Source organism: Oryctolagus cuniculus, chromosome 2 (assembly GCF_964237555.1).
Source record: "Oryctolagus cuniculus chromosome 2, mOryCun1.1, whole genome shotgun sequence".
Taxonomy (NCBI): Eukaryota; Metazoa; Chordata; class Mammalia; order Lagomorpha; family Leporidae; genus Oryctolagus; species Oryctolagus cuniculus.
The window spans coordinates 72,297,435-72,321,720 of NC_091433.1; the positions used below are offsets into that span (position 1 = coordinate 72,297,435).

At 42.1% G+C, this 24,286-nt stretch overlaps 1 protein-coding gene and 1 long non-coding RNA gene across 51 annotated transcripts in view; both read right to left on the reverse strand.

The window, feature by feature from the left end:
- The window catches only part of PCM1 (pericentriolar material 1), a 117,138-nt gene extending 102,000 nt beyond the window's left edge, over positions 1 to 15,138 (reverse strand). For 36 of the 50 annotated variants that reach the window (XM_070068461.1, XM_070068445.1, XM_051833843.2 and 33 more), the window contains exons 1-2: positions 14,702 to 15,113; positions 13,090 to 13,163 (exon numbers count right to left, since the gene is read on the reverse strand). The gene's annotated coding sequence lies outside the window, so the exon portion shown is untranslated. Of the gene's footprint in view, positions 1 to 13,089; positions 13,164 to 14,701 lie in introns of all 50 variants that reach the window. The other 14 variants (XM_070068462.1, XM_070068459.1, XM_070068458.1 and 11 more) reach the window with 3 other exon arrangements.
- Positions 15,139 to 17,226: 2,088 nt separating this feature from the next.
- LOC138848490 (uncharacterized) lies at positions 17,227 to 19,724 on the reverse strand. Its single transcript, XR_011386323.1, has 3 exons — positions 19,587 to 19,724; positions 19,118 to 19,171; positions 17,227 to 17,361 (listed from the first exon to the last, which is right to left on the reverse strand). It is a non-coding gene; the product is annotated as an uncharacterized lncRNA (long non-coding RNA).
- Between the last annotated feature and the right edge of the window lie 4,562 nt (positions 19,725 to 24,286).

The following is a 24,286-nucleotide window of genomic DNA, read 5'->3' on the forward strand; positions in this document are numbered from 1 at the left end:
CCGGTGTGCTGTGCCAGCTGATTTGAAGCCAGGAGCCAGGTGCTTCTCCTGGTCTCCCATGCGGGTGCAGGGCCCAAGGACTTTGGGCCATCCTCCACTGCCTTCCCAGGCCACAGAGAGCTGGCCTTGGAAGAGGAGCAACCGGGACAGAATCCGGTGCCCCAACCGGGACTAGAACCTGGGGTGCCGGCGTCACAGGCGAAAGGATTAGCTTAGTGAGCCACGGTGCTGGCCGAGTTAAGATAAATCTGCAAAGGGCTATTCAACTAAAATGGTCAGAATGAACACATATTTAAGCTGCTTGGATTAAAAAGATCCTAATTCATCCAACTTACTATAGCATATATCAGAATGACTATCAACTATGACAAAGTAGGATTTACCCTTTAGATGTCTCAATGCTAGGATAGACACTAGAGTATTAACACACAACATTAGGTTAAAATGCTTATCATCTTAAAATTAAGTAATGTATTACAATTCAATAAAATACTAATTTGAAAATATCTTTAAATATAGATTGACACTTGCAGACAGTTATATATTGTATATTGTTTATGTTCTTTCTAATGAGGCATAAATTACTTTAATAAGAGCTGAAAATGGCAGGGGTGTGTGGCATGGCAGTTAAGCCACTGGTTAGGATGCTGGCATCTCATATCGGAGTGCCTAGGCTTGAGTCCTGGCTCCATTCTCAATTTCAAACTCCTGCTTAAAATATGCACCCTGGGAGGCAGCAGGTGTTGGCAAAAGCTGTTGGGTCCCTGTCACCCACCTGAGGGAACTGGATTGAGTTCCCGGCTTCTGGTTTTGAACTGGCCCAGCCTCATCTGTTGTGAGCATTTGGGGAGTGAACCACTGGATGAGAGCTTTGTCTCAGTCTCTCACTTTCTATCTTTTAAATAAGGTTTAAAAATTTGACAAATTTTTTTTTAAAGATTTTATTTATTTTGAGCGGCAGAGTCACAGACAGAGAGGGTTAAGACAGAGAGCGCGGGCCGGCGCCGCGGCTCAACAGGCTAATCCTCCACCTAGCGGCGCTGGCACACTGGGTTCTAGTCCCGGTCGGGCCGCCGGATTCTGTCCCAGTTGCCCCTCTCCCAGGCCAGCTCTCTGCTATGGCCAGGGAGTGCAGTGGAGGATGGCCCAAGTGCTTGGGCCCTGCACCTGCATGGGAGACCAGGAGAAGCGCCTGGCTCCTGACTTTGGATCAGTGCAGTGCGCCGGCTGCAGCGCGCTGGTCACGGTGGCCATTGGAGGGTGAACCAATGGCAAAAGGAAGACCTTTCTCTTTCTCTTACTGTCCACTCCGCCTGTCAAAAAAAAAAAAAAAAAAAAAAGAGAGAGCAAGACAGAGAGAAAGGTCTTCCATCTGTTCGTTCACCACTCTAATGGCTTTAACAACCAGAGCTGGGCCAATCCAGGAGCTTCTTCCAATTCTTAGCCACGTGGGTGCAGGAGCATAAAGATTTGGACTATCTTTCACTGCTCTCCCAGGCCACATGCAGAGAGCTGGATTGCAAAGGAGCAGCTGGGATATGAATGGTGCCCATATGGGATGCTGGTGCTGCAGGAGGAGGCTTAGCCCACTATACCACAGTACCAATCCCCATAAATCAATTTTTTAAAAAAGATTTATTTATTTACTTGAAAGGTAGAGTTACAGACGGTGAGAGGGAGAAACAGAAAGGTTTTCCTTCTGCTGGTTCACGCCCCAAATGGCCTCACCGGCCGGAGCTATGCTGATATGAAGCCAGGAGTCAGGTGCTTCTTCCCGGTGTCCCATGCGGGTGCAGGGACCCAAGCACTTGGCCATCTTCTACTGCTTTCCCAGGCCACAGCAGAGAGCTGGATTGGAAGAGGAGCAGCCAGGACTCGAACCAGTACCCATATGGGGTGACGGTGCCGTAGGCAGAGGATTAACCTACTGTGCCACAACACCAGCCCCAACCAATAAATCAATTTTTAAAGGATAAATATATTTTAAAACAGTAGTCAACATTACATTTAAAATAAGACACTAATGACATTCTGTTATAAGCAACAGAGGATAGCCCAAGTCCTGGGGCCTCTGCACCCATGTAGGAAACCCAGAAGGAAATAAGCTCCTAGATCCAGGCTTTGGATCAGCCCAGCTCCAGCCACTGCAGCCCTTTGAGGAGTGAACCAGTGGATAGAGGATCTCTGTCTCTCTGTAACCTGCCCTTCAAATAAATAAATCTTAAAAAAAAATTAATGAAGACCAAAATAAACATGCCACATATCAGTTACTTAGCATTCTTTTTGAAAATTCTATTAAATAGAAAAATTAAGATTGAAAAGAAAAAAGGTGTATTCTTAAAGAATATACATTTTAAGAAATCTAAAAAACTTCAAAATATCACCAATAACCACTTAGAAAACATAATGGGGAAAAATGATTCCACTTAATAAAGACAAAAATATAATTTTCCCCATATGAAGAAGTATTATTAAACTCTATAAAATGTAAGAGAAAATTTGAATAAGTAGCAAACAAACTATCTTTCCTGACAGGAAAGCTGAATACTATAAACATGCTATGTTTTCTAAATGTACAGGCTACAGTGGGATATCAGAATCCCCAAAGTGTCTGGATGCTAATCCCAGCTCTGGATCCTGATTCTGGCCTCCCACCAACATAGATCCTGGAAGAAAATGGTAATAGCTCAAGTAATTGGGGTCCTGACACTCACATGGGAGAGGTGGACTACTTTCCAGATTCTGGCTCTCATGCCTGGCTGTTGCAGCCATATGAGGAGTGAGCCAGTGAATTGGGGAGTACATTTTCTCTCTGCCTCTCAAATAATAAAAACAATTATTTAAAAAAATCTCAATGCATAGGGTTAATGTAATTCCAATAAAAATCCTACTGGAATTCTTGGAAACTAACTAAATGATTCTAAAATTCATCTGAAAAAAATAAGTATAAAAATTTTTAGTATCTGAAAAATAAAAGCAAGGTAGCATGAGATGCCAAGAAGGTAAAATACTAATGTATGATATCCAATGGTTCTGAATATGTAAACAAATTGGTACCAGCCCAAGAAGGAAAATCTTCAAACATACAATTAGAAAAATTTAGTAAGAAAAATTAATCCCAGCTAACATTTACTTTGCTTACTATATGCCAAGTACCATGCTAAATATTTTACATCTATCATGTCATTTTATACTCACAAGTCTTTGATACAGGAGTATCCAACTGATAGAGCAGCTTAATCTTTTTTTAAAAAATTATTTATAAGTCAGAATTACAAAGAGAAAGAGAGAGAGAGAGAAAGGGAGAAACAGAGAATTTTCCATCTACTGGTTCACTCCCCAAATGGCTGCAATGGCTGGGTTGGGCCAGCTGGAAGCCAGGAGCCAGCAGCTTCCTCTAGCTATCCATGTAGGTACAGGGGCCCAAGGCCTTGGGCCACCTTCTGCTGCTTTCCTAGGTCCATCATCAGGGAGCTGGTTTGGAAGTGGAGCAGCCACAACTGAACCGGTACCCATATGAGATGCTGGTACAGCTAATGGCGGCTTAACTGGCTATAGCACAGTGCCGGCACCACAAGTTAAGACTCTTAACTGGGATTCTTCATCTCAATTACCAGAACACAGAAAAATGACTTGAGTCATTCTTCTCAGTTTTTCTCACGAGACATACCCTGTACCACCCCAGACACACAGAATTAACAAAAAACACCTTTGGGCATTACAGCTTAAATCTCCACCAACTGAGAAAGGCTATCTTATCCCATAACACCAAGACAATAAGTAGATTAAAAAATAGATAAGAAAAAACTCAAAGAAGATTTTAAAAGAAAAAATAAGAAATTAGAGTGCACTTAGGGGCCAGTGCTGTGGCATAGAAGGTTAACCTCTCCTTGAGACACCAGCATCCCATATGGGCATCAGTTAGAGTCCTGGCTGCTCCACTTCACTCCAGCTCCTCATCAATGCACTTGGGAAAGCAGCGGAGGAAGCCCAAGTGGTTGGGCCCCTGCCACTCACATGGGAGACCCAGATGAATTTCCTGGTTTTGGCCTGGCCCAGCCCCAGCTGCCGTGACCATCTGGGAAGTGAACCAGTGGATGGAAGATCTCTCTCAAATCACTCTGCCCTTCACATAAATAAAACAAATCCTTAAAAAGTTATTAATTAGAAGAGAAAATTAAGATCAGTAAAAATTCTTACACATTGATTTTTTTCTTAGAATGTTATACCTTATAACTACAGTAATAAAGTAAACTTTAAATTTTTTAAGAATATGTTTTCAGAAAATGTTTACATTCTATTTGTTTATACTAATAACTTTATTTTATATTACTATATATTCTCCCTAAAATACAGAGTTCATTCTAAGGAGCTATTTATAAGCCAATACCTTTAAACACTATTGAAATAAATTTCTAAAATATTTAAAAACTGCATGATAATGATAATTAGTTCAGAAGTCAGATTTTTATAAAAAGATTTATTTATTTGAAAGGCAGAGTTACAGAGATAGAGAGGGAGAGACAGAGAGGGTCTTCCATCTGTTGATTCACTCCCTAAATGGCCACAACAGCCAGGGATGGGCTAGGCCGAAGCCAGGAGCCAGAAGCAAGGAGCTCTGGTCTCCAATGTGGGTGTAGGGGCCCGAGCACCTAGGCTACCCACTGTTGCCCTCCCAGGAACAGTAGCACATTAGCAGAGCTGGCTCAGAAGTGGAGGAGCCAGGACTTGAATCGACGCTCATAATGGATGCTGGTGTAGCAGCAGGCAGAAGCTTAATCTGCTAGGCCACAACACTGGTCCAAATAAGTCAAATTTTTTAAAAATGTTTTTTAAAAGTTTACTTACTAAATACGTTCTGTCTTTTGAGTTAGTAAACAATTCTGTCTACTATTATGATTGCCATGAGATTGAACGTGTAATAACTTAAAAATGATACCAAATGTTAAGAGCATTCTGTTATCGAATTATATTTATTATTTGAAGTTAAAGAAATAATTGTATGTGGATTAATTCAACACATTAACATCCAGATTTCAATATATATATATAAATATATATATATATATCTTCCTATTAGAAGCAGATTCATTTCCCTCTTTTTCATGCCAATCTAACTGCCTCAAAGTCTTCATTAAAAATATAGGATCTTGGGGCCAGTGCTGTGGCGTAGTGGGTAAAGTCAGTGCCTGCAGTGCCAGCATCCTATATGGGCACCGGTTTGAGGCTGGGATGCTCCACTTCCAATCCAGCTATCTGCTATGGCCTGGGAAAGCAGTGGAAGACGGCCCAAGTGCTTGGGCCCCTGCACCTGCATTGGAGACTTGGAAGAAGCCCCTGGCTTCAGATTGTCCCAAATCTGGCCGTTACGGCCATTTGGGGAGTGAACCAGCGGATGGAAGATCTCTCTCTCTCTCTCTGCCTCTCTGTAATTCTGCCTTTCAAACAAGTAAGTACATCTCAAAAAAAAAAAAAAAAAAAAAAAAAAGAGGCTGCCTTTCAAACAAATAAATCTTAAAAAAATATATAGGATCTCTGACTTCCAAAATTTATCTGTAGACATAATGTAGCATTTAGAGCTACAGTAATCAAAAGACGGGGGATGTAGAGACCAATAAAGCCAAGATTTCTATGGTAGAACAAACTGAACTTGGTGACTATTATGATATGGAAGATGATGAAGTGAGGAAGGAGTTAAAGAGTGAACCCAAAGTTTCTAGCTTGTGCAACTAGGAACACAGATGATAATATAGTCAAGTCATTAGAAAAGAAACAAATTTTAGATACTGAGAGAAGTTGAGGAGAGCTCAATTTTAGAAATGTTGGGTATGAGGTCCCTGTGTGCTACAGGGCAACCACTAGTCTATCTCTCAGAAGAGAAATCTGGGCTGGAAAGAGATCTGCAAGTCATCCACTTATAAAAGCACTTCAAGTGAGACAGAGGGCTCAGGGAAAAGACAGAGAAGAATGACCACACACTGGTATTTAGGAGAAAGGGATAAGAAGAGAACAATGAGAAAATACAAAAAGATAGGAGGGAAACCAGGACAGTGTGCCAAATAGAAGGAGTGCATGATAAGAAAAAAACTGATACTTGGATTTTCCAACAAGGAGGTTATTGTTGACTCTGGTAAGGCCAATTTCAGCAGAGTGGTAAGGATCAGTTAGTTCCCTAACTGGAACACAGTTTTGAAAGGAGGGGGGGGAATATAAAAGAGGTCAGACAATATTTTTAAGGAACCAAATTGTAAAGGGAAGTAAACAGAGATGGTTATAAAGAATGTTTAATCAACATGGAAGTATGTAGATCACTTTTAAAATGTGTCAGGAAACAGCACAGAAGCAGATACTGAAAATGCAAGACAAAGGTGATCCGCAAATGGCTTGTACATTTGAGAAGATTTGCCAATTGGGATCCCAGGCCAAAGAAAAAGGTTTAGTTCTAGACAAGCAGAGGAACATCTCTCTCCTTGAAATAAAAGGAGGAAGGGATGGAACTGAATGGAGACTGGTTAGCAGATTTGGTGGTAGAAAGTTGAGGGAGTTCCTAAGAGCTATGGAGTAGGAAGGACTGTACAAGAAATGCAAGAGAGTGAGAGAGCAGTGTGAGATCTGAGAAGGCAGGGAACAGAAAATGAAAGAACTCCAGTGAAAGCAGAGGCCATTCACTGATATCACTAATATGCATTGCAAATTTTTTTTCCCAGCAGTGCTCCACAGCCTTGGTAGAAACACTCCAGAGTCCATCCAAGGCTGGGATTTTTCCAGGCAGGTTTAACAGAAAGACAATAAATAAGTTCAACTGCTGGAAACAATTGGTGTTGATGACAGATGACAGTAAGGGAAATTGAACAGATTTTTAAAAAATTTTCTAAACAAGCATTTCTTTCTATACTACACCTTGAACAAAACAAACTATTCTGAGATTCACTTAGGTATATCTGGCAGCCTTATTGGGCTTCAAAATAAGGACACAAAATGAAAATATACTATGGTAATTTTAAGCTATTTTCAGAGGCCTTTTTATTTTGTTTTTAATTATTTACATTATTTAATTATTTACATTTATTACAGAGAGAGGCTGTTTTCATGCACTGGTTCACTCCCCAAATGCCCACAATGGCCAGAACTGGGTCAAGTTTAAACCAGGAAGCAAACACCAGGAACATAATATAGATTTCTCACATGAGTGACAGTGATCAAACTACTCGAGTCACCATCCATTGCTTCCCAAGTTGGACATTAACAGAAAGCTAGAACTGGGAACAGAGCTCTGATTCAAATCCAAGTATGCTGATATGGGATATAGATGTCTCAAGAGGTATCTTAACCACTAAACCAAACATCTGCTCCATCAATGACCTCTTTGAAGAAAATCCTGACATTCTACATGAGCACTGATTCAGGTCCTGATTGCTCCACTTCTCATCCAGTTCCCTGCTAATGTGCCTGGGAAAGCAACTGGAGATGATCAAAGTACCTGGGACGCTACCACCCACATGGGAGACCCAGACAGAATTCTAGGCTCCTGATATTATGATCATTTGGGGAATGAGCCAGAAGATAGAAGACTGATCTCTTTCTGTAACTCTGCCTTTCAAATAAATAAATATATAATTAATAAGTAAATAAAAGTGAAAGGTAGGGGCCAGCGCTGTGGCACAGTAGGTTAATCCTCTGCCTGCGGTGCCGGCATACCATATGGGCGCCGGTTTTAGTCCCGGCTGTTCCTCTTCTAGTCCAGCTCTCTGCTATGGCCTGGGAAAGCAGTAGAAGACGGCCCACGTGCTTGGGCCCCTGCACCCACATGGGAGACCAGGAAGAAGCATATGACTCCTAGCTTTGGATAGGCATAGCTCCGGTCATTGTGGCCATTTGGGGAGTGAACCAACAGAAGAAAGACCTTTCTGTCTGTTTCTTCCTTTCACTGTCTGTAACTCTACCTCTCAAATAAATAAATAAATAAAATCTTTAAAAAAAAACAAAAAGTAAAAGTTAAAGAAGCTCAAAGAAATCTAAACAAGAAATTTGCCTATAATTTTTAAAATTATTTCTCAAATAGCATTAAATTACTTATAACCACCTTTTTTTTTCTTTTAAAGATTTTTATTTTATTTATTTGAAAGAGTTACAGAAAGAGGTATAGCCAGAGAGAGAGAGGTCTTCCATCCACTGATTCTCTTCCCAAATGACAGCAACAGCCAGAGCTGAGCTGATCTGAAGCCAGGAGCCAGGAGCTTCCTCTGAGTCTCCCACATGGTTGCAGGGGCCCTCCTTGGGCCATCTTCTACTGCTTTCCCAGGCCATAGCAGAGAGCTGGATCAGAAGAGGAGCAGCTAGGACTCAAACCTGTGCCCATATGGGATGCCAGCACTGCAAGCCAGGGCTTTAACCTGCAGTACCACAGCACTGACCCCAACTACCTTCTTGAAATACCTTACTTCTCCACTGATAGCTATAAATCAAAAATTTAGAAATTCTAATTTTTTAATAATATTATAGAATGCTTATATTTCCCCCTAAATGTTAGTAATAAAATAACCAAAGCTGATAGTTTGTATATCAGTACAAGTTTTCTACTGTACTACCTGAGGTATTTACTTTACTAATTATAAAAAGCACACTGCTTTGAGGGCCTTAATACAGTATACAACTGAGCACTTTTAATGGAAACAGAGAAGAAAATGGCTAGGTATTTGGTATTTTGTGTTGTTTAGCCAGCTTTCTTTGAAAAATTCCTTAACTTCTTGTCTGTATTTAAAATGGTCATGTATTTAAAGAATGACAGGGTGCATTTTCCATAGCCTATTCACTGTTAGACTAAAAATTCAATAAATTTCTAAAACATGATTCTTCTAAGAGCCAGCATTGTGGCATAGTAGGTTAATCTGCTGCTTGCTACACCAGCATCCCATATCAGAGCACTGGTTCAAGTCCCAGTTGCTCCAATTCCAAACCATCCCCTTGCTAATGCACCTAGGAAGGCAGTGAAAGATGGCCCAAGTACTTGGGCTCTTGTCACCCACATGAGAGACCAAGATGGAGTTCTTGGCTCCTGGATTTGGCCTGGTCCAGACCTGGCTGTTGCAGCCTTTTGGGGAATGAACTAGCAAATGAAAGCTCTCTCTTTGTAGCTCTTTCAAATAAACAAAGAAAAAAATATCTTTAAAACAGATACCTCTATATGAAATAGGGATTTGGCCTAGAGGTTAAAATGATGACTAGGATGTCTATGTCCCATACTGGGGTACCAGGGTTCAATACATGGCTCTAGCTCCTACTTCTAACATCTCCTTAATGCAGATCCTAGGGATTGTGGTAATGGCTCAAATAATTGGGTTCCTATCATTTAGGTGAGAGAGAAGGATTGAGTTCCCAGTTTCCTAGCTTTGGCCTTGGCCTTGGCCTTGGCCTAGCCCTGGCAACTGTAGACATTTGGGAAGCCAATCAGTGTTTAGGGGAACCCGGGCTTGCTCTCTCAATTTTAAAAAAGAATAATACACCTATAATTAATCAAAAAAAATTTATTAAAAGAAAAACACCCTGTAACCCCTGAGATATTGGGGGAAAGTGGGTAAATAAACTACAACAAAATATAACAATTTGAATCAGAAAACATTTGATAAGACCTCATGGTGTACCAAGGATTACATATGTCTATCTCACAATACAGTTCCTTATTCTATGTCAACCTTTTTTACACCAACAAAATGTAATATATCCTTACTTTCTTTAAAAACAAAAACAAAAAACTGAGAACCCTGAGGTCGGTTAATCTCCTGATACATAAAAATCTGTTTGCTAAAACCTCTCCATCCCTATAAGTTGTATCTAAAAATCTATCTTCCTTAGTAATAACTACATATTATTCTCTAAGAAAAATGAGTAGTTCCAGTTACTGCAACTGGCCTCAGATCCTTATCTTTAATGCCAGTCTACCTCATCCTCACTGGTAACAGCTCCTCCTATCATGCTCTTCCCCTGGACTATTACTAACTCCCTATGCGTCCTCTATCTACTCTGAAACATTCCCCTACTTACTGGTTTTCAGTAAAATCACAAATCCCTCTAACAGCACCATTTCCAAGGAAATCACCTCTAAAAGAAGATACTATTCTTCCTATTCTGAATTCATGGAAAAAGGATACCAGTTTCAGAGCATTCTTACTTAATTCATGCTTAACCTTTCCTCTCTTGAATAAAATAGCCATTAAAAATATCACTTTCCCTATTTTGGGCACAAGTGCCAACTGTTCTACCCAAGACAGTTTTGCACTTTTCTTGGTAATAACCAGCTCATGCTTTCACTCTCTACTTAATTTCTGTTGAATTTTCTAAGACTCTGGCCTCAATTCCAATGTCCTTCTTATCTTTTTTTTTTTTTTATTAAAGATTTTATTTATTTATTTGAGAGGTAGAGCTACAGACAGTGAGAGGGAGAGACAGACAGAGAGGTCTTTCATCTGTTGGTTCATTCCTCAAGTGACTCCACAGCTGGTGCTGGGCCAATCCGAAGCCAGGAGCCAGGAGCTTCTTTCAGGTCTCTCACGCGGGTGCAGGGGCCCAAGCACTTGAGCCATCTTCCACTGCCCTCCTGGGCCACAGCAGACAGCTGGACTGGAAGAGGAGCAACCGGGACTAGAACCAGCACCCATATGGTATGCCAGCGCCGCAGGCGGAGTTATCTTCTCGATTCCATCTTTCCTCTCTCTGAACTGGTAATTTGTTCAAGACCCTAAACTTGTAAAATTCTTTCTGATCTTAAGTATCCTATTTCTCTCACTTCCTCATTCCTGCCAGAAGGTGTTCTCAACTCTCGAATACTTCTAGCCTCTTAATCATATCTCTGTCCTTGAATTCATTAATCCCTTGCTTCTATATTCAAACCCAAACCAAAACCTAAATAAGCTATTTCAAAAATGTCATGCTAGCATCCTTAACTTCCTCACCTATTTGTTCACAATGTCACCTCAATTCTGGATAAACTCTACCACCTATTCTCTTTGACTCTATTCTCAAGCTGTCCAACAGTGCGGAAATAGTCATAACATGACTGTTTCTACTATTAAGGTGTATTATTTCAACACATACCTTTTCAAATTTATCATACGTACCTAATAGGCACTCAATTAAATTTACAAAATGAAGGAACCGGCACTGTGGTGCATTAGGTTAATCCTAAGCCTGTGGCACCAGCATCCCATATGGGTACCTGTTCTAGTCCTGGCTGCTTCTCTTCTGATTCAGTTCCCTGCTTATGGCCTGGGAAAGCAGTAGAAGATGGCCCAAGTGCTTGGGCCCCTGCACCTGCGTGGGAAACCTGAAAGAAGCTCCTGGCTCCTGGCTTCAGATTGGCCCAGCACTGACTGTGGAGTCACTTGGGGAGTAAACCAACAGATGAAAGACCTTTCTGTCTGTCTCTCCCTCTCACTGTCTGTAACTCTACCTCTCAAATAAATAAATAATTCTTTAAAAACAAATTTACAAAATGAATGTATTGCTATGAATCTCTTATTGGTTTTTTTGTTCCTCTTGTATGATGATTATTCCAAACCCTTTCTAATTTTTCCCAACTCTCAAATCCACTTGTCTCTTTTTTAAAGAAATGGCCAAGTCCCTATTAAGGAAACCAAGGTCTTCCAATGAAAGTTAACTAAATGACCCTATATTTTTATTCCTCTATCCATCCTTCCTAATGTGTTAAAAGGGAAATTATTTTATAACTGCTTTTACAATTCTTTTTATTTTACCAAATGTCCACTATACAGCACTGTAATGCTAACAATTCTAACACACACTCACATATGACCTTTCCCCTGAGTTCTATTTTTCTTGTCCTACTTTGTTAATCTTCCAGAAAAAAAAACAGAATCATAATTCATAATTAAGATGTAAGCCGGGGCCAGTGCTGTGGCATAGCAGGTGAGGCCACTGCCTGCAGTGCCAGCATCCCGTATGGTCGCTGGTTCAAGTCCCGGCTGCTCTACTTCTGAACCAGCTCTCTGCTATGGCTGGGAAAGCAACAGAAGATGGCCCAAGTCCTTGGGCCCCTGTACCCATGTGGGAGACCCATAAGAAGCTCCTGACTCCTGGTCTCAGATCGGCGCAGCTCTGGCCTTGCAGCCAGTTGGGGAGCGAACCAGTGGACGGAAGACCTCTCTCTGCCTCGCCTTCTCTGTCTGTGAAACTCTTTCAAATAAATAAATAAATAAATCTTTAAAAAATTTTGAATAAAAAAAGAGATGCAAGTCAACTAGCAATTTGTATTTACTGACAGTAGCCTCATTTCAGATCCTTATAAAGGAGCTGAAACTGTCTGCTTTTGTAGAAAGAATCTATTAAATTTTAAAAATAGAATTTCTTAGAAATTTAACAGTTAAATTCACCCTATTTCTGAGGTTTTTCTTAAGACCAACTGTTTCTGAACATTTTTAACAAAATTTATTCTAATTATCGACCTTTAGCCATTTAATTGTTCAAGTGTCCTTAGCAAACAATTATTTAACTTTTCTTCAGCGAATCTACATTCCCCAGCACTGACTTCTTTCTGCTGGTTAGAGAATATCTCTATATAAAACACATTACGACAGTGCACCATGCACAAAACTAACGCTAAAAGTAAGTTCAGACAATCAAAAGAATTCATCCACCTTAAGGATAACAAACTCAAAAAAAGAAGACTTGATAAATTAGTAAATTTATAAATTTAAATTGATAAATTAGAAATTAGTAAAATATGTAAGAAAACAGCTTAAGATGAAATATTTAGAAAGAGAAACAATCCAAACAGCTGTGTTAGCATAGATTCAAACTCAAATGAGCTGAAGAAATTCTGTGAACACAGAGAAATGGGTATTGTATAAACCATTCTAGTATTTAATTAGGAATGGCACAGCCCTTTTCTAACAAAAATATGAGGGCAGACCAAAGCAGCACACCAAAAAAGCAAGGCAAACAGGGTAGCAAACTCTGGATGATTACTATGTAGAGGGCTCTCAATCATGCACTAGAATTCTGACAACTGTCCCCTCTATAAAGTCCTCTTCAACAATAATACAAAGAACAATACATATAATGATGTCAAATTACCTGTTTAGGAACTAGTTTTTGCAGCTTGGAAACAGTTCCTTTCCCACTCCACACTTCAAAGCTGTTGTCTTCTTCTTATTAAAAAAAAAAAAAAAAAAACTTTAGTAAATTCTTAGCTTACACTCTGAAGTATACAATACTGTATTTTATCCTCAAAAATATGCTTAAAAATCAACAAAAAAGGAAAAATTTACCAATATTTTAAACTCAAGCTACTCTACTTTGGAAAACAATGCATACAGAAACCTTTAAACCTCTTTTCACCCCCACTCTCAAAGGTCCTACCAAACAGCAAATCGACATCTTAAATCTACATTGGAATATAATGAAAATGGTTAACATTATCATTTAAAGATGCATGTCAAAGTACACTCTTCTGACTGACCAGGCCATTAGCTTCGTATACCTCAAACTATTCAAGAACTCTGAATATTCAACGATGAAAAAAATTTGCCTAAAAGCTATTTCTTAACACACTTGGTAATACATAAACCCAAGGTTTAGCTTCAGTACAAATATTCAATATTCTAACGGTGTACAATGGCCCTCACCAGGAAGGTGATAGGGAAAGAAAGGAGCAGGTGCACCCGAAGCTCCGGTAACCAGAGAACACCAGAGGGCGGAGTCTGGGAGGCAGTTTAGGGGCGGAGGTGGTAAAGGCGCCCAGAAAGCCCGCTTCTTCCAACGTCAAAAATACGATCCGTTACCGGCATTTCATACCACAAAAACCTCACATCTGCCAGGAAAAACATTCACACAAGGCGAGCTCCTGAGGAGTGGGCCGCGGGATGAAAAGTTCACTCACCGGACTCCCAGCGAGGCCTAAGTCCTAACCCCCAAACACCAGTTTCTCCAATAGCAAAGCGACGCTTCCCGACTCCCACTTGGGACTAAGTTCTCCTCGATCCTAGACTCAATCTCAGTAGGACTGCAGGATGGGAGTGGGGTCGGGCTACTTGAGTCAAGATTCCCTTCGCAAGTAATAAACCACCCCTCCGGCCCCGGTCAGGAACGCCTCAACCTGGCCTTTCTGCTCTAAGAATACCCGAGACAGCAGCAATTTCACTGTTCACAGCGCCCACCCCGACGCGGCAAGTCGTCTCACTCCCACCCAAAATTCGGGAAGGCGGCAGCCCCAGACTAGAACTGGGGGGCAGGGGAGGGAGGCAGAGGGGTAGGGAGCGCGGTGATGCGACGAACTATGGCCACCAAGGCCTCTCTCCTGGGAACTGGACTCCGAGCCCCGAGCACCCCAACGACAGCCCCCGCTCCGCTTCCTCCACCCGCAAGGGGCATTCCCGGAGCACCCGAGACGCAGAGCAGCCACCTCCCCAAACCCAGAACAAGAAGGGCGGGGAGGAAAGAAGGAGATTCTGCAGTTGCCAGAGCTTCCCCCGATGCTCACCCCGTCCCGTCGCTCGGTCCCGGGAAAGGGGGCGGGCCGTCTGCCTAAGGGACGCGAAATAGGAAGCCAGAAAACCCAAAAGACTGCTGAGGAGGGGTGGGCCCAGGGCCAGGCCTAACAGGGTCAAGTGTCCCAGAGCCGTGGCGCTCCCGCCCCTGGGGCGCGCTGCCCTCGGTTGCCTAGGGCTGGGGACGCGCAGGCGTTTACCTGTAAACGAAGCAGCCTCTCATGCCGGGGGCGGCGTGGCGGTCAGCCCCACGACCCGCCGCTGGCAGCGGTTCTCCCTTACAGATCGCGGCGGGGAGGTCCACAAGTTTCCTGGCTGCCTAGGGCCCAATGGCCGCCTTTTCTACTTTAGCCACTGGGCGCCAACCGCCGCAGCCACCGCCATCTTAGGATCTCATTGTGGTGGGAGAAGAGGGGCGGGGGGACTGCAGAGGGGGCCACGCGCCGGGAGACATGCGCCGTCTCCTCAGCAACGGCCGCGCGGACGCGAGAACTCGCCCAGGCGGGAGCCGCAGTGCGATCTCTGTACGCGCTAGACTGGAGTCATGTGACCCGCCGAAGTCTGTGGTATCATTTCTGGCTCTTGAGGTGGGAACAGATTACGCAAACGACCGAACGGAGACTACATATCCCAGAATGCCAATGCGACAGTGAGATTTATAAATAACTCCCACATCACACGGCGGAGGACTACAAATCCCAGAATGCCGTGCGCTTTTTCAGCGCACGAGGCTCGAGGCCTGTGCGGAAGTAAAATTGAGCCGCATCGGCAGGAGGGAGAGGAGCAGAGGCCCGCTGGGTTTTGCGTGGGCGTGTCAGATCCGGACGGTGCGGGAGGAAGACCTGGGTTGCTCTTTCTGTTCCCTGCCCACTGGTATTCCAGTTGCCAAAGGAAGTCTACAAAAAGGCTTTTAACACTAATCCAAGCGTCATTTTTTCCATGAGGAGATAAACCCGCGAGAATGAAATAAGTGGCCTGACGTCTTGTTAATGAGAGAATCAAAAATACTGTTCATACCTAATGCCGGCTTTGGATTAAGGCCCTACTTTTTCCTTGGAAGAGCCAGGTGCTTTCAATGAGAATGTAATCTCGGGAAATTTTCCACGAAGCTGTGTGTCTCTGAATTCTCTCTTTTTCAAATGCTTCTGTTAACAGTTCTAAATGAAGATTAGTGAGTTGACAGCTTCTAGTTTAAAACTGCAGTAACGTTAATGTGCGTGGCTGAAAACTGAAAACACTTGTTGGGTGCAAAGACATTCTACTTTTAAGACTTAAAAAGTTTTTTTATAGGAAAAAGGATGGTAGGGAGGGAAGAATAACGGGTTTCTGGGTTCCAACAAGTTGTTCACGAAACCGGTAGATGAAATTGCATCTCGGTACACAGTTCAGAAGAAAGCTCTTCCAGCCCACTGCAGTTCGCTATTATCCAGCTTCAGTCATCAGTGCAATGATCATTGACACTGTTTGTCATGCACTTTTTTGTACATTCTGTGGGTCTAATATTGCTAAGGACTATTGAGGCAACGAAAACAAACACCCTGACCTTGAAAAGCTCATGTTTTTAGCAAGGGATGTAAAATGAAATGTGATGTCAATAAATTCTGTATAGTAAGAGAAAGTGCCGTGCAGCTCAGAGCACAGAGTAACTAACTGGTTAGATGTTTGTTTTAATATAGAATGCCCTGGCCGTCGCCGCGGCTCACTAGGCTAATCCTCCGCCTAGCGGCGCCGGCACACCAGGTTCTAGTCCCGGTTGGGGCGCCGGATTCTGTCCCGGTTGCCCCTCTTCCAGGCCAGCCCTCTGCTGTGGCCAGGGAGTGCAGTGGAGGATGGCCCAGGTGCTTGGGCCCTGCACCCCATGGGAGACCAGGAAAAGCACCTGGCTCCTGGCTCCTGCCATCGGATCGGTGCGGTGCGCCGGCCGCAGCGCGCCGGCCGCGGCGGCCATTGGAGGGTGAACCAACGGCAAAGGAAGACCTTTCTCTCTCTGTCTCTCTCTCTCTCACTGTCCACTCTGCCTGTCAAAAAAAAAAAAAAAAAATATATAGAATGCCCTATCCTAATTCCATCACTCTAAGATCTTGGGCAAGATACCTTTTCTGGGCTTCAATTGTTCCACCTATGAATTGCCTAACTTGAAGGGACTTTCAAAATGTTTTCTTAGATTTTGTGTTATTTCACACACAGTATTAAGCACTTCATTTAGCGTGGTGTTTTTAATTCTCAAAACTACACTCAAGAGATTGTTTCTCTATCAACTCATTTAACAATTGAATGATTAAAATCAAAGTTCTTGCAGCTCCAAGTAATAAAGCTACTTTTAAACTAAGATCTACTTAATTCCTTGGAGGAATTTTTAAAAATTGTATCAGAAAATACATAAAGGCCCCCCAAATAATGACTATCATTATAATTTTGTTGTATGCATGCATTTTTCTTTTTAATGTATATAGAAACTGATGTAATTAAAATGATTCAATTAAACATTATTACATTTATTTTGCTGATCATTGTTTTCTGAATTCCTGAACCCCCAAAATGTCAATGTCATACTAGTATTATGTCTGTTAGGTGGTGGGAGGAATCAGACATTTTACATGTGTGGGGCAGTGGGTAAAGCTGCTACCTGCAGTGCCAGCACCCCATATGGCATTGGTTCGAGTCCCAGCTGCTCCACTTCCGATCCAGCTCTCTGCTATGGCCTGGGAGAGCAGTAGAAGATGGCCCAAGTCCTTGGGCCCCTGCACACGTGTGGGAGACCTGGAAGAAGGTCTTGGTTCCTGGCTTCAGCCTCCCTGTTGTGGCATTTGGGAAGTGAACCAGTGGACGGAAGATTCTCTCTCCTTCTCTGTAACTTTGCCTTTCAGATGAATAAAAAAAATAAAAAATAATTACCTCTGACTTAGAAAAATTTAACATCTAATTTAGAAGACAAACCTATGGAAACATCAGTTTATTATCAGTAGAGTATGACTATATTAAGTAAATGATATCAACAATAGGTGATTTAGCAATTGAGAAAAACAATAGGAATTGTTTAAAGATAATTATGGACCCCAAATGTCTATGTAGGATGAAATTATGGTGGAATCTGTGGAAGGAGATGGGAGACACAACAGTAGTCATTAAAAATATTTGTTGAAGTTGCATTTCAGTTTTCCACATTTAGGACAATGTAACAAATGCATTAAAAGATGGGGGAAGGGTGTCTAAATGGCAGCATGAAGTTCAAGGAAGCAAGACACCCCAGATAATACATCTGAAATAAGTAGTGGACAACAGAAGCCAGACTGGCTGAAGTCCAAAACTTATTTGGGATGAAGGACGGAGAACTGAGCAATGGCAAGACTGATGAACAGGTTGGCTCTAAACTCTAGAAAGCCTCAACTACCAATGCAAAGAGTTTGAATTTATTCTGCAAGTAGTATAAAACCATTTACTATTTTGGAAGAGAGCAATGATATGAAATGTTCATTTTAAGACTTCAATCTAGTGGCAATGTTTGGTACACAGCAGGAAGGTGAAAACAGAAGATAAAGAGAACACATGGTAACTGACATGATTAATGAAGTCCTGGCCTAAGATGATAGCAGAATGAATAAATTAAGGAGTTTGGATTTGGATTAACATAAACTAAGTCAGTTGCATGATATATACAATACTATTGTTTTTTGTTTGTTTGTTTTTTTAGTGGAACACGGACCCAGCGGTGCTTATATTTTGTGCTATATTGTTTGTCTCTTTAATATAGTCTTCATGCTACTCAGCCACAAATGGATTATCATAGCGAATAAAGCCAAAACCCTGTCTGTTGTATTTCTTTGTATCTCCAGTGCCCTGCAGAGTTCACTTATTTTGATGTTCATTAATTTGGTCTTAAAAAAAAAAAAAAAAGTTAAATTCAGTACCTACATTTAACCTGTAGGTGGTGATACAACATAAAGGAAAATTTTCAGCACTATTATAATTGAATTGTTTTAATTATGTGATTCTTTATATACCCCAAAGAACATATAAAATATATGTAAATTATAAAATACAACCATTTAATATACTCGAGAACCCACTACCTAACCTAAAAATGCAATTTCTTTTTATTTATTTATTTTTTTTACAGTCAGAGTGGACAGTGAGAGAGAGACAGAGAAAGGTCTTCCTTTTGCCATTGGTTCACCCTCCAATGGCCGCGCCGCGCCGATCCGATGGCAGGAGCCAGGTGCTTCTCCTGGTCTCCCATGGGGTGCAGGGCCCAGGCACTTGGGCCATCCTCCACTGCACTCCCTGGCCACAGCAGATAGCTGGCCTGGAAGAGGGGCAACCAGGACAGAATCCGGCGCCCCGACCAGGACTAGAACCTGGTGTGCCGGCGCCGCAAGGCGGAGGATTAGCCTAGTGAGCCGCAGCGCCGGCCTAAAAATGCAATTTCAAATGTGAGCTCAGAATGATTAATGATCCCACCCACACTGCTATGCTTTTCTCCACACTTAGTACCCTGAATTCAGCATTTCCTTTCCTTCATTTCTCTGTATGAAATGGATATCCCAAAATAATATAGTGTTTAGTTTGGATTGTTTTCAAATTGTACATAAATAGTATTATACTAAATATTTTCTTACCTAACTTGCTTTTTCCTTCAGCATTGTATTTATGAGATTCTTCCATGTTGATGACTGTAAACACAAAGTCTATTAAGAGTATAACCTTTAATTAATTTTGAAATATTCTTAAAAGGTAAGCAAGTATTTAGCTTAGAGGTTAAGATACCTGCATTCCACATTGGAATGCCCGAGTTTGACATCTGGCTCTGGCTTCTCACTCCATCTTCCCACCAATGCAGACCCCAGGAAGGCCCAAATAATTGGGTTCCTGTCACCCACGTGGGAAACTTGATTGCATTTTCTGCTCCTGGCTATGGCCCTGATCTATCCCTAGCCATTAAGCGCTTTTGGGAGGTCAACCAACAAATGGGAGCACTCTCTGCCTCTGCCTCTCCCCTAATCTTTAATTTAATCAATAGAAAGATTCCTGAAAGAATATAACTGATTTTAACTTTGTGGGTAACTTAGTGGAAGATGTCAGTCATACCAAACAGGGGATTCATTGGAGTCTCCGAGTCTTATCCTGTCGCTCCCCCTCTCCGTGGAGTAACAACACAGGGCCCTGCGCTGTTCTTTTGTCTGCTCGGCCCTCCCCGGGTTTGCTGCTGGTTCTTCCCCGGTTGGCTACCGACCCTTCCACCTCCGTGGAAGGGTGGTTCCCCCTGCCACATTCCCCACTTCCGCAGGGGAGTGGCACACCGCCGGCCGGCTCTCTTGGGGGCTGCACAGGTGTTCCTTCAGGTGTTCCTGGTGCATGTTGGCTCTCTCCTCCTTTATAGTCCTCTTCCACCAATCCCAACTCTGCTGCCCACACGCCGAGTACGCTGCTCTCCTCCAATCAGGAGCAGGTCCTGCTGTTTATTGGTTGAACTGGAGGCAGCTGTGTAGAAGCTGTTTCCTCCTCTCCCAGCGCCATATTGTGGGAGAGCAGATGCATAGAATAAGTCTTAATTCCAGTAACTTAGTCTAGTCCGAGTTGCTCCCCACATTATCCCTTTGGGTAAAATTAAGGACTTTCTGTCTCATCCAGCACAGAGTTTCTTTCTTTAAGATTTATTTGAAAGGCAGAGTTACACAAAGGGAGAGGCAGAGGTGGAGAGTAGTCTTCCATTTGCTTGTTCACTCCCCAAATGGCTGCAATGGCCAGGGTTGGGCCAGACTGAAGCCAGGAGCCAGGAGCTTCATCCATGTCTCCCATGTGGGTACAGGAGCCCAAGCACTTGGGCCATCTTCTGCTGTTTTCCCAGACACATTAGCAAGGAACTGGATTGGAAGTGGAGCAGTCAGGACTTGAACTGGCACCTATGTGGAGTGTTTGTGCTACAAGTGGCAGCGTAATTTACTATGCCACTGGCCTCCAGCCCAGAGTTTCTTAAACTTTGTACTATTAAAGTTGTGGGCTATTGAATCCTTGTAGGGGGCTGTTCTATGCACTGAGAGATGTTTTGCAGCACCCATAGTTTCTACCCATTGGATACTTGAAGTATCCCCTGTCCTAAAAAATAAAAATATTTGCAGACATTGATTGCCAAGTATTTACTGGATTTGAGGGTAGCAAATACTACTCCCAATTGAGAAATAGTGGTCTAGCCTTTGCCTTGAGAAAATCGTATTAACTGTGATTTCTTTTTCCTTAAGCACTTCTTTTGATTAAAAAAACTCTGAAGTTAACATATAATTAGATCAATTATTATATCAATGCCATATGCATAAGTAATGATTCAAGGTTCTCCTTACCTTGCTGTTTTTCCAGATATCTGATTACTCTGACCTCTCTCATTACTGCCTAGTTCAGATTCTTCATTACTAGAGTCTGGCACACCACATGCAATATTCATGTACACCAGTCTAAGCTGCCCTTTCCATCATAACGAATTTGCATTCTTTTCTTTCAAAAACCAGTTATTGAATAAATGTACACTTCATGAATCTGATAATTTCACCCATATTTGCATTTCATCAGTCTTTACATGGCTTTACTTCTATAGCATTGTACTTAACATATACTTCTCCTTGTATTTTCCTTGTATTTATTCTTGAGGCGATATACAAAAGAGCTTCCAAGATTTCATGGAAATGTATATTCTGAAAAATTATGCATGAATTTCCAAAGAAACTCATTTTGCAGAAGGTTTATTTACTTGAAAGGCAGAGTGACAGAAAGAGAGAGAACCACCTTCCATCTGCTGGTTCACTTCCCAGATGGCCTCAATGGCTGCAGCTGGGCCAGGCTGAAGCCTGGAGCCTGGAACTCCATTTGGGTCTCCCACGTGTGTATGGCAGGGGCCCAAGTACTTGGGCCATGTTCTGCTGCTTTCCCAGAAACATTAACAGGGAGCTGGATCAGAAGCAGGGCAGCCAGGACTCAAGCTGACACTTGAATATTGCAAGCTGTGGCTTAACCCACTGTACCACAATGCCAGGACCTAAACATATCTTTCAATTCCATTTTCCATGAGCTTTTTGAAGCCCACTTGTGTCTTACCCCATATTTCCTATCCATTGAAAGCCCAACCAGAGTTATAATAGTATAATCCTGTGTGGAGTGCTTGCTTCCCAGAACTTAAGTTGGAGAAGTTTAAAAAGAGTTATGAGTAATGATTAAAAGCTACAATGGAAAAAAGATAATATCTTTTCCCCCTAGCAAAAAGTATAAAATAGCAGTAGAGGTAGGATGTTAATTAAGTAAGGAAATCAAGTAAATAGAAGGGAGGATTCCAAAGACATGGAAATATGGGCTCATGCCATTTTTAGCTTCTGATTCATAAGACAAACGTTAGCAATGCATGAAAATTAAATCTCCACTTTTGTTTTAGAAACTCTACCTCTGAAAACAAAATTATATGAAATACGGACCTGTGAGTGTCATGGTTATAAGGGGATAATCTGGAATGACTTAGTAAAACCTTAAGTCTGGGCCAAGAAAGTGTCCTTTCTCACAGGAATAAGGAGTTCTATAGGTAACAACTAGATTAGTTAAGTGCCTTACAGTACATGTACATTCCACACTGGAGGAGGGCCCAACATGGCCAGTATTACATTGATTACACTAGATTCTCTGTGTTCTCTAGGGAAGCTACAGCTATCTAAGTTTTTCTCTTTTACCATAAAAAGGCTTCCCACAGTGCATCTCTCCTTCCCAGAGAAAGATTCGAAGTCAGAGGAGAACTGGCAAATTTTGTGTGGACTCAGATTGACAAAGTAAGAGACATTAGAATGTTTTACTTTATCAGGAGAGTAGTAAATAATTTCCTGGACATGTTAGATGGTCAGGTGGGCCATAAAAGGCTCTGCTCTCAAGCAAATCAAACTCTGACAATAGGTGAAAAAGACTCGTATAAGGCAGGGACTGGCAAATTTTTTCTGGAAAAAGCAGTGTCTTTGCTGATCTTCTGTTGCTAAAGCAAAGTACCTGAGACTGGGGAATTTAAAAGAAAAAGAGGTTTATTTAGCTCACGTTTCAGCAAGCTGAGAGATCCGAGGTTACAGGGCTATGGAGGGGGGGCTGGGGCTGTGGCGCAGTGGGTTAAAGCACCAACCTGCAGTGCTGGAATCCTGTATGGGCACCATCGGAGCTTTCTGCTATGGCCTGGGAAAGCAGTAGAAGATTGGCCCAAAGCCTTGGGCCCCTGCACCAGTGTGGCCTGCACCCATGTGGGAGACCTGGAAGAAGCTCCTGGCTCCTGGCTTTGGATCAGCTCAGTTCAGCTCTGTCCATTGTGGTCATTTGGGGAGTGAACCAGCACTTGGAAGACCTCTTTCTCTCTCTGAAACTCTTTCAAATAAATAAATAAATAAGTAACTAAATAAATCTTAAAAAAAAAAAAAGAAAAGGGAAATGGAGGGTCTTCTTGCTGGTGCAGACCCTGTGTAGACTCCCAAGGTAACACATGCCATCTCATGATAAGTGGGATATATGCAAGAGGCGGATCAAAGGGGCTTTTTATAACAGACCCACTCTTGAGATAACCCATAAACCCATGGGTCACTGAGTGGGTTAATCTGCTCACTAGTGCAGACCTCTGAAAAATTTTCACCTCTGAAAAATCTCACCTGCCTCTCCTGTAATACCCCACGATGAGAATGAAATTTCAACATGTATTTCATTGGGAACATTCAAACACTAGCAGCCAGATCTTAAATATTTTTGGCATTATGGGCTGTATACACTCTGTTGCAATGACTCAACATTGTGGTTGAGAGTGAAAGCAGCCATGGAAAATATGTAAATGAGTAAGTATGGCTATCTCCCAACAAAGCTTTGTTTATGAACACTAACATTTAATTTTGTGCCATTTTTATGACTTACAAAATACTAATCTTCTTTTGACTTTTTTTAACTACTTATAAAAGCAAGCAAAGGGTTCAGTTTAGCCTGTGGATTATAATTTGCTGATCTCTCTGACTTTGGGACACTAAACAGTTTCAAGTTTTTAAATAATTAGTGTTAGCTCGGAGGACAAATTAGCAACAGAACAAAATGTAGTTTCATTACTTTACAGTACTATTATTTTATAAGCAATCTTTTGACCTCCTGAGAAAAAATGCTGTAAAGCCAATGCGACTAAACAGTATTTGTTGGTGTTAGTTTGTTACTTAAACTTACTATTGTTTAACTTTTTACTTAAGAGGCAGAGACGCAGACATACAGATACGCACACACACACAGCATTCCCATACACTGATTCACTCTCCAAATGTCCACAACAACAGGGCTGGGCCAGGCCAAAGCTAGGATCCTACAGCCCAGTCCAGGTCTCCCAAGTGGGTGGCACGGACCCAAGTATTTGAGATATCACCTGCTGCCTCCCAGGGTGTATATTAGCAGGAAGTTGAAGTTAGGAGCCAGAGGTAGGGATTAAATCCAAGCACTCTATATGGAACGTGGGTGTCTTAACTGGTATCTTAAATGCTAGGCCTAATGCCAGCCTCACATATTTTTTATGTATGTGTATTCCCCTGTTCAAACTAGTTGTGGGCATGTGATCCTCTGCAAAGGACTGACACAACCAGGAATATCAGAAACAAAAGATAAAATTTTGGATACAAGAAAAATTATTGCAAATAGCCATCTCCAACCCTCCCAATTTGTCAGTGTAAAAGATGGTAAAAGCCGCCGCCTGCAGTGCCAGCATCCCATTTGGGTGCCAGTTCGAGTCCCGGCTGCTTCACTTTCTATCCAGCTCT